At 50.3% G+C, this 10,506-nt stretch overlaps 1 protein-coding gene across 1 annotated transcript in view; it reads left to right on the top strand.

Moving 5' to 3' along the window:
• Positions 1–17: 17 nt before the first annotated feature.
• The window catches only part of SMOX (spermine oxidase), a 100,596-nt gene continuing 90,107 nt past the window's right edge, over positions 18–10,506 (top strand). The window contains exons 1-2 of the mRNA XM_090139889.1: positions 18–948; positions 9,867–9,996. The gene's annotated coding sequence lies outside the window, so the exon portion shown is untranslated. The remainder of the gene's footprint in view (positions 949–9,866; positions 9,997–10,506) is intronic.

The raw sequence follows: 10,506 nt of genomic DNA, 5'->3' as shown, positions 1-10,506 counted from the left end.
GACGTCATAAGGGGGGGGCGGCTGGGGGACGTTGGGGACGTAATGGAGGCTTGGGGGACAATGGGGACTTGATTGGGATCTTGGTGGTGATGGGGGCTTTGGGGCCGTGATGGGGATGCGGTGACAATGGAGATATAATTGGGGCACTGGAGGCAGTGGGGATGTGGGTATGTAGGAGACGGGGGTGTTAATGGGGATGTGGAGAGGATTATGGGGACATTGGGGGTATAATGGGGACGAAGTGACAGTGGGGACATAACTGTGACATTGGGGACAATGGGGACATGGAGAACTATAGGGACAAGGTGGTAGTGGGGATATGGGGACAGTAGGGATGAAGGGGGGACAGGGGGAATGGAGAGTTAATGTGGGCAATAGGGGTAGGGGGACCATGGGGATGGGGGCTGTGGGAGCATGAGATGCTAGGGGACAGGGTGGCAGTGGGGGTGGGATGGCACTGGGGATAGGAAGTGGTGTGAGGACAGGAGGTGACACTCCTGGTGCCGGCAGAGGTGGGGATGGTGAAGTGGGAACAGGTGGTGGCATTGGAGGCTGGTGAGTGTGGTGATGTGGGGTTGGCAGGAGGTGTCAGAGCCTCCTGAGGTGTGGTCGGACGCTCCGTGACCTCACCTCCCTCCTGGGTGAGATGGGTTGCTCAACATGAAACTGACCCATGATGCCCAGCTGTGGGCATCACGCCTCACTCAGCCCCAACTCCTCCTGAGCCACAGAATGGCCATGGGTGGCACTGGGTTGTGTCAGGTTGGGGGTTAGGGAATGGTGGGCATGGAACAGGCTGCCCAGGACAGTGGGCACAGCCTGAGTTGTGATGCAAGGAGCTGACTTTTGGAATTTGAAGTCCTATTCCTGCTGTGGGAATCCTCACCTTGCACAGAGGGGTGTGCCCAAACCTGCTGGCAGTGCCTGTGGCTGTTGCTTGTGCTCCAGGTAAGGAGCCTGCCAAGCCTTGGCCCTGCAGGGGTGGGATCAATTTGGGAAGCAAATGCAGCTGGAGATCAGGTTCTGCCATTCCTCCCTTGGAAAAGCTTGGAACCATGCATGCAGTGTGTCCTTAGCACATCCTGGGAGAAAAGTCTACTTTTTTTGGTATTTCAGGACTGCGGCTGGGTCCGGAGCAGCCCTATGGCCATCATGGGTGCTCCATGCAAGGCTTCTGCCTCTGTTCATCAGCTCCTATTTGTACACCTTCCTGCCTCAGTTTCCCCTTTGGCTGACAGTGCTTGTCAGACAGCAGCACCCTAAAACAGGATGGCTGGGGGAGCAAGGATGCATGTCCAAGCTCTGATTCATCACCTCAATTGAGAGGAAGCCACAGCATTCACTTTCTCCCACTAATCACACTGCTCTTTATTAATGGGAAGATCCAGTTTTTCCTACTCAATGGATGAAGGCAACTGAAATCCAGCAGGCTTGCATGCCCGGACCTTATGGTGGAGAGATGAGGTGATAAGGGAGGATGGGTCTGTCTTCTTGGGAAGGTGGAAAACTTGTCGTCCTTCCAGGAGAAATGGGATGATAAGCCAGGAATTGGACCCAATTTTGTCCCATGAAGTTCTTCTGCTCCTATGGGTTTGCCTCAGGGGATCACAACAGGGCTGTGGGACAGGGCCAACCTCTTTGCTGCTTGTAAGTGGTGACATTACTGAGTTTGCTGTGGTTAGGCTTGCATCTATCCATGCAACCCAAGCTGGATGAACAGAAGACATCAGCTCTGGTGGGAAGATTCTTGTTCAACCTTTCCTTCTGGTGGTTGATTCACCCTTGGTCATGGAGGAGGAGGCTGTTTCCCTTGGGCTTTTACCCAAACTGTAGTTCTGGGTGAGGTCTACACTGCTGAAATCTCAGCCCCTCTGTCAGTGATGTGGTGTGAGCTCCCCTCAGCCAGCAGAAATGGGCTTTGGTCATCTTGGTGTGTGACAGTGGTAAAAGGGACATAAAAACAGCCAATCTGTCCCTGTACCTTGTCTCTGCCCAGTCATGGGGACATGTAGCAGCCATTTGGTCCCTCCTTGGTTCCTCTTCTCCCTCCTTTCCCTTGAGGTCTGTAGGGTAGCTTTGCTGTCTGAACTAAGATGCATTGTGGACAGCAGAGATGAGGTGTTTAGGGAGTTCCCACCCCATCTCCACGTCTGGAGTGGGATGCAGAAGACCTCCAGAAGGTTCCTCTTGGGAAGATCCTTTCTGGGGAAGTATGGCTCAGTGCTTCTTCCTCTGACCTCCACTCCCTCTGTGGCATCAGCAGGACTTTGTTTCCTCCCTCCTCCTTGTGGTCGGGTGCGATCACCCATGAGCTGTGACTCACAAATTGCTTTGTGAGTCAGGGACAAGGCTGCTTTCGCTGGGTTTGCCCACGGCTGACCCACCTCCACTCACCCATCCACACAATTTATGCATCGGGTCCAGCCCAACGAGTGGAGCAGGTCCTGCTCATGGGTGGCAACCCAAGCCCTGAAGCTCTTCCTCCCCTTCAGCTCACTGTGGTACTCAGCAGTGGTGCAGTGTGCTGCCAGTTTCAATAGGAAAGGGGAATTTGAGTGATCACCGTTTGCCTCCATGCTGGGAAGTATCATAGAGTGGTTGAATCATTGAATCATTTAGGTTGCAAGAGATCATCAGGTCCAACCGTTGATCCGTGCAACCATGTGTCTCAGTGCCACATCTCCACATTTCTTAGAATCATCATAGAATCACCAAAGTTGGAAAGACCACTAGGATCATCAAGTGCAGTCATCAGCTCATGCCCATGACCACTTTAGACCCATGTCACTCAGTGCAAACCTCTCCTTGATCACCTCTAGGGATGATGACTACAACATTCCCAGGGCATCCTGTTCCAATGCATCAGCACTCTTTTGGAGAATAACGTTCTCCTAACATCCAACCTGAACGTTCCCTGGTGCAACATGGGGTCATTACCTCTTGTAATCTGCATGATCTGGCAGGACAGAGAGATGTCTGCCAAGGGCATTCGCCCACCACTGATGTCAGGAAAACATTTCAAGTGTCTTCTTCCAGAGCAGGGAATGCTTGCTCCTGGGATGCAGGCAGATTCTTGAGCTGTGCTTGGGAATTCCTTTGACTCAACAAGATCCTTGCATACCCCATGAAAGCTTTCTGCCTTCCCTCCGCTGATGGGGAGCAGCCACCACGGGGACCAGATGAGTGGTGAGACCTGGACACCCTTTGGTGCTCTATGCCTTGTCCCCAGCCTTGTCCCAGCTCTTAAAATCCACTGAAAATTGGCAGTTCAGGCAGCAGACCCAGAGGCACGCAAGGTGGTAAGAGATCCTTCTGGCCCCCAGCCACCACTGGTCTCTTCCAGCATCCGGACACTGATGGGGACTGCAAGGAGCTGCTGGGGAGGAATGCAAGACAAGGGCCAAGCCAGGGAAATGCTTTCCACATTATATTCATGCAGCTTCCGGCAATTTTGCTGCTTCGGGACTTCCTGAGCCAGAGGCTGTACGCATATCTTTCTGTTTGGACTCGTATGTTTCTACATGAGGCTGTGATGCGAAACATCTGGAGAACATCAACCATACAGAGGCAGGAATGCTTCAATCTAGGAACGGAGCCAAGAAACCCTGTGCAGACCCAGACAGTCCCACATGCACACACTGCCTCCCCCAAAACCTCTGCTGAGGTTTTAGCAGTGGGTGCATCACATCCAGGAGCATGAAGGATCTGCCACCCCATCCACCTCACCAGCATCCCCCTGAGCCTCAGGAATTTAAGCATTTTTTAGGGATGGGAAATGGTTTCAAACTAAAAGAGAGGAGATTTAGATTGGATATAAGGAAAATTTTTCAAAGATAAGGGTAGTGAGGCACTGGTGCAGGTTGCCCAGAGAGGTGCTGGAGGCTCCGTCCCTGGAGGTATTCAGGACAGGCTGGATGGGGCTTTGGGCACCTGATGGAGCTGTGGGTGTCCCTGTTCATTGCAGGGGAGTTGGGCTTTTAAAGATCCCTTCCAACTCAAATGATTCTGTACTTCTGTGATTCTATGATCTGTGAGGAACCAGCTGGGTGCTCGTTCGATGGGCAGTGCCAAGGAATCATAGAATGGCCTGGGTTGAAAAGGACCACAATGATCATCTAGTTTCAGCCCCCTTGCTATGTGCAGGGTCGCCAACCAGCAGACCAGGCTTCCCAGAGCCACGTGCCTCCATGGATGGGGCATCCATAACCTCCTTGGACAAATGGTGGATGTGCAGGGCCATCCAACAACACTGGGATGAGCAGAGTGGCTTTGATCCCTTTAGTCAGCTTGAGGACGTCACAGCATTGCTTTCTAGCAGACACACACATGCACAAAAATATATAAAATATAAAAAGAATAAAAGGGAAAAAGGAAGGAGATTAAATCCCTGTGAGCCTCTGCAAGAAGTATCATCTCCAGCCCCGTTCTCATGGCTACCAGTGGCCTTCAGCCAGAGCGTGCACGCCTGAAAAATTTGGCAGAGTAGCCATCAAACGTCTGCTCTCATTGATTACAGACAGATGCTGCTCTGTGAAGTTGCCTTTAAGTTGGGAGGGAGGAAAGTCCCCACCCTTCATGCTGAATGCATATTACCTGCTGCAAGTACAGGCACGGCGGTGACTGCTGATAGCATCATGCTCTGACAGACCGTAGCATGGGTAAACACCTCGGAGCGCTGCACCATGAGCTTCCCATCCAGCAGGTTGAGCCTGGTCTGGGGAGAAGGAAACAGAACAGATGGCACTGACTGATCCATCTGCAGCAGGGGGAACCCAAAATCTTCCCTATTCTTTCTTCTTACGCTGCTCCTTCGCGTTTGCAAATCAGCTCGGCTTCCTGTGGGTGGTTGGTCTTGGTTTTTTTTTTTTCCATAACTTTGTGGTTTTGTGAGATTTTGCTCATGTTTTGGTCCAGAATGCTGTGGGTGCCCTATCTCTGGAGGTGTTCAAGGCCCAGCTGGATAGGGCCCTGGGCAGCCTGGTCTGGTGAGGATCAACCAGCCCACATCAGGGGTTGGGGCTGGATGATAGAATCACAGAATCATTAAGATTGGAAGAGAGCTCTAAGATCCCCAAATCCAGCCCCAGCCCACCCCCACCATGCCCACTGACCATGTCCCCAAGTGCCACATCTCCACAATACTTGAACACATCCAAATGGTGATCCACCACCTCCCTGGGCAGCCTGTCCCAATGCATCACCACTTTTTTGGGGAAGAAATTTTTTCCTAATATCCAACCTGTCCCTTCCCTGGCACAACTTGAGGTCACTGTCTCCCATTCTATCACTGGTTAACTGGGAGATCTTTAAGGTCCCTTCCAACCCAAGCCATTCTGTGTTTCTGGAGGATAAGGAGATGTGGTCACTGACCTGAGCACTATCCAACCCCAGTTGCTCCCCTACTTGGTATGCTCAGAACAAGTTGGGTCATGGTGCCCATGGTTGACCTCTGGGTGGTTTTCCTCTTGCTGAGCCTCCACTTTGGATCTAGGCACCAAAGCATCACACAGATGTGATGTTGCACTGGCAGTAGCACTATGAGGTGGTTGCCACACCATGTGAGCCCATCTTCCTTGTTAATTCTATAATCAGAGAATTATTTAGGTTGGAAAAGACCCTTGAATTCACCAAGTAAAACCATCCCCTAATACTGCAGTCTACCACTAAACTATGCCCCTTAGTGCCACATCCACAGGTCTCAAGGGACCTTGACTCTACCACTTCCCTGAGCAGCCCATTCCAATGTCTCACCACCCTTTCCATGAAGAAATTCTTTCTAATGTCCCATCTAAGCCACCTCTAGCACCACTTGAGACCATTTCCATGTATTCTTTATGTCTCAATGGGAGTTTGCAGCTCCCAGCACCATCACCACCCCACTGCACCCAAGCATAACCCCTCTGGATAAACAAGAGGACTGGAAGAGCTGGGACACAGCAACTGGAATTGGTTTGGGGCATAGGGGAACTCAGCATGTCCAGTCCTGTGACAACCCTGTCTGTCACCTTGCTGATTGGGAATATGAGGCTCTGTTGTGTCTTCTCTTCCTGAGTGATGCTGGGTTGATGTGATGCTCAGTTCTGCCCTGGCCGTGTTTATTTACAGGCCTCACAACATCCTGGAAATGAACTAATCTCCTTGTGATAGATGGGGAAACTGAAGCACGGCCCACCAAGGTGACCTGTTCTCCTTTGAGGCGTCCAGCTTTGTGATTCCGTGTGGGCACTGAGAGAAGCTGTGCCACACCATCCTTGGGAATAAAAGGGGAAATCCCAATTGACAGAGTCATCTGTCCCCGTTTGTGTCACCGAGGCCCCATTTTACACATGGGTGAGAAGCACTTGCACTGAGCAATGCTTCATCCACCTCCTGGCCAGGTGCCTTTTCCATGAAACTGGAGTGATCGCATCCAGTTGGCGAACTTGGAGGGAGCTTTGACTCAGAAAGACTTGGCTCTAGCTCTGAAACTTCAGCCTGGTCCCTTGTGAAAACTTACTCTTCTTGCTGGAAGGAATGCACTGGATGGAGCTCAGGTCTCACCATGTCTTTTTATAACTCTGTTTGGGTGGAGAAAGCTGAGCCATGGCGTAAATTCTGTGGGGTCTGGATGCGTTGTGACACCGTTTATATGAGGGTGACAGGTTGAGGTCCCCATCTGAAGGCACCACAAGGTGGGCTGTCTGCTCTATAGCACTCTGCTGTCACCTGCACTTTGTTTTCAAGCCACACAACCTCTTCCCCAGAGCCAGCAGATCCTCCAGCCCTCCAGTGCCAGATAGTGAGTGTGGAGATGGCAGCTGGGGGATCTATTTCCACCTCTGCCCTTGGCACAGTGGGAAGCCCTGACTACCCTCAGGTGTTATGTAACCTCATGACATAAAACAACTTACGTCGGAGGCTTTAATTAGCACTGGAAAAGTATTTCAGGGATGCTCCAGGCAGATACTGTGCCAGCAGATATCCCTCTCCAATGGCCATTGCAACTGGCCAAAGTGCCGTGTCCCCAGCTTGTTTTGCAGGGTGTATGGGGGACACTGGGGCCTTTGTTGGTTTTATTTTCTTATTCCTTTTGTGTTATGGGCATTTAATCGCAGGGAGCAGCAGTCCTGGGCTGGACTTAGCTCTCATACCCAACAAGATGGAGAAAGGATCCAACAGAATCACAGAATCACAGAATTGTAGGGGTTGGAAGGGACCTCCAGAGATCATCGAGTCCAACCCCCCTGCCAAAGCAGAACCCACCTGACATTCTGCAGATGTCCAGGGCTGGATAATCCCATGTATCTGGGCACCTAGATGGGATGCAGTTCTATGGAGCAGCTCCTGGGACCAACATGAGACCACGTTCCATTTGGGGTTCCCCAATCCAAGAGGGACCTGGGTGCACTGGGGTCAGCCCAGCATGGCACCATGCTGGAACGTGGCTCAGTGTGACTGGATTGGAACACACTGCCCAGGGAAGTGGTGGAGTCACCACTTGAACACTGGAAGTGTGCAAGGGATGTGAAGATGTGGCATTGAGGGACATGGTCAGTGTGCATGGTGGGGATGGGTTGGGCTCGGGCTAGAGGATCTTAGAGGTCCTTTACAACATTAATGATTCTATGATCACCCACTTGCAGCATGTTGTGGCCATGCCCACCCACAAATATTGTGCATTTAGCTGCAAATTTGGTCATTCTTAACCACAGGCTTATTTTGAAAGAACAGCTGAGCTATTTAATACAGGTTGTTTCATTCAAACACAGCTCAATTTCTTTGCTTCCTCGTGAGGAGGAACACATCTATGAGCTGTACCTCAGACAGCACATTTGGGGCACAGCTGGACTCTCCCTCTTGCATTCTTCACTCCCAGGCATGGGGATGGCATCCCATCGTTGGGTCCCTGTGCATCCCAACACACTCTGTGGGCTCCACCACTGCGTGGGAATCTCAGAGTAACCCAGTAGAGCATTTTTAGTGGTCTCAGAGCCACATGCCATTGGGATCTGCTTTACAGCCTATATTCCAAATCTGGATCCCGGGGATTTCCAGAATGAAGCGGGTGACCTGGGACACTGCCATCCTCTAGTGGCTGTATCCAGAAGCACAGCAACTCTCCTTTCCTGCCAGCAGCTCTCTGTAGCTCTACTAGAGGGCTTTAGAAACCTGCCTTTAAACATGCTGGTGATCATAGAACCACACAATACCCCGAGCTGGAAGGGACTCATAAGGATCATCTCGTCCAACTGATGCTTTGCTGAAGTCTATATTGATAGAACCTACTACCTAGGAGCTGTGTATTGCTGGGGAGGACAGAAAATCTTTTGTTCTCCCTTTCCCAGCAGAAGAAATCATATTTTGAGCTGTTCTAGGGACAAAGAGCTTTTAGTTTTTGAGGAGTGTGCAGCTAGGCTGGAGGTCCTGCAGTAGGGATAAATGAAGGATGGATGAGCAATGGATGAAGTTAGCATTTCCCAAAGCATGGGGAGCTGGTTTATAGGGGAGTTGGAGGAGAGGTAATGGGAAGTAAAAGGGGTTGATTTCAGCATCCGTGTTTGGATTCAAGTATTGTGCTTTTAAGACTCCAGGTTGTATTTCAGGGATGCTGGAAAGACACCCCACTGCCTCTGCTGACCATTTACCCTGAGAAACCATCTGGAGGGCTGCAAGCCTGCATCTGGACTGTACATCAGTCCCATTCTCCTGCTAGAGGAGCAGGCAATGGATTTAGCCAGTCTGTTGGCAGGAGTGATGGACTGGTGGCCAGTGAAGCCTGAAGTCTAGCTTGGCTTTGGCAAAACCAGGATTTTACCAAGTCTCCCAAATCCACCATACAGCTGGGTCTTGGCACCTTCCTATGGCTCGTGCCAGGATGAAGGGAGAACATGATAGGAAGCATCTCTGTGGGGTTATGTCTGGAGGGAGCAGATGGGTGCAGTAAAAGAGAACCGTGGCTTGGGAAGTCTGGTGGGGACACGTCATGGGGCTCATGACGTGGTTGGCACAGGATATTTGCTTTGAACCCAGACAGCCTCATTCCTCAGCCTTCCTTCCTCTCCCAGATGTGATCCCTTCTCAGTGCAGGATTTCCTGCAGTGATGGACGTGGTCCATCTCAGCTACAACCGATGTGGTGAAATGGGAATTGAGGAAAGATAGAAGGGATGGGGACTTAGCAAATATCACTGCATCTTCTGGCCCCTTGGTGGGAGTTGCATGTTCTTGGGTCTGCTTTTGGGATGCTGACCCTACTTTTCTATCACTCTCCTGCTCAACAAAGCTTGGAAATCTCACCCAATTTTTGAAGCTTGGTGCAAACTTGGAATGTAGCTTGAAAAAGGAGTGGCAATTCTATCTCTTTGCACTAGAAACTGCTTTTCTTTGCATGGTATCTTGCACAATGCAATCCCGTTCAGTGAAAGGATCACTCAGGGACCAAAGTAATAACATCAATTAATAGAAAGACTATTAAAAGAATCTGACTAAGAACGATACACTGAGGATGCAGGATGTTGGCTGATGAATGGGATCTCTGGGGCTTTTCCTTAAAGCCTTGGCTTGTGTGTGCACGTTTTCACAAGCATATGGCACAGATGCATCTTTAGGCAAGAAAAGCATCTGGTCCCATTGGCTGCCCAGAGAAGGCAGCTGAAAAGATAGGACAAAATAATTCAGAATAAAAGAAACAGATTAAATAAATAAATAAATAAATAAAGCCTAAACAAGGCACTGACAATCCAAAAATTCTTGAGCCAGTGTCCCTGAGGTCTGAATGATTTGGTCTGCTAATCCCAAATGGGATGTAAATATTCTTGGCCCAAGCAGATTTTTCAGATTGTTCACAGCTTTTGCTGTATCTGCAGTTCTGATGTTTTGTGGTTACAGTGGAAATCTGCTACCCTCCAGCTGTCTTTCACTGGATTACAGTTTCTGGATGTATTTCTCACTGGAGCACCAACTTCCAGAGTTCTGCAATTACATTTCCATATGTGTCTGAGCTGCCTGGAAGCCCCAGGTAAGTCTGTGCAATTTGGGACTGCATCCCAACAATGCTTTAGGTGGTCTTTTGGGCCATGAGCTTATATTTCCCAGGGCAAATAGAACTGCTTTATAGAAAGTTACACATGTAGAGCTTGCTCTGTGCAGTGTTGAACTCATTTCATAGAATCCCACCCTGGCTGAAGCTGTAGGCCCCCCCAGACTCCTATGTCACAGCCCTGTCCCATCTGGCACACACAGAGCAGGGTGCCCACATCCTGGAAGATATTGGACATCCTCAGGGAAGAGGCCCCACGGACTCTCTGGTCCCTGTGTTGTGAAGAACATCCTGCTTTTTGCCCTTTACAAGTAATGGGTTTCTTTTCTTTTTACGACTTTATTCCATCCATCCATCCATCCATCCATCCATCCATCCATCCATCCATCCATCCATTTCCTTATTCATCCATCCATTCCCTTATTCATCCATCCATCCCCTTATTCATCCATCCATCCATCCCCTTATTCATCCATCCATCCATCCATC

The sequence above is a fragment of the Phasianus colchicus genome, chromosome 4 (assembly GCF_987193195.1).
Source record: "Phasianus colchicus chromosome 4, bPhaCol1.hap1.1, whole genome shotgun sequence".
Taxonomy (NCBI): Eukaryota; Metazoa; Chordata; class Aves; order Galliformes; family Phasianidae; genus Phasianus; species Phasianus colchicus.
The sequence above is the reverse complement of the archived record's forward strand: the minus strand, read 5'-3'. Positions and strand labels throughout refer to the sequence as shown.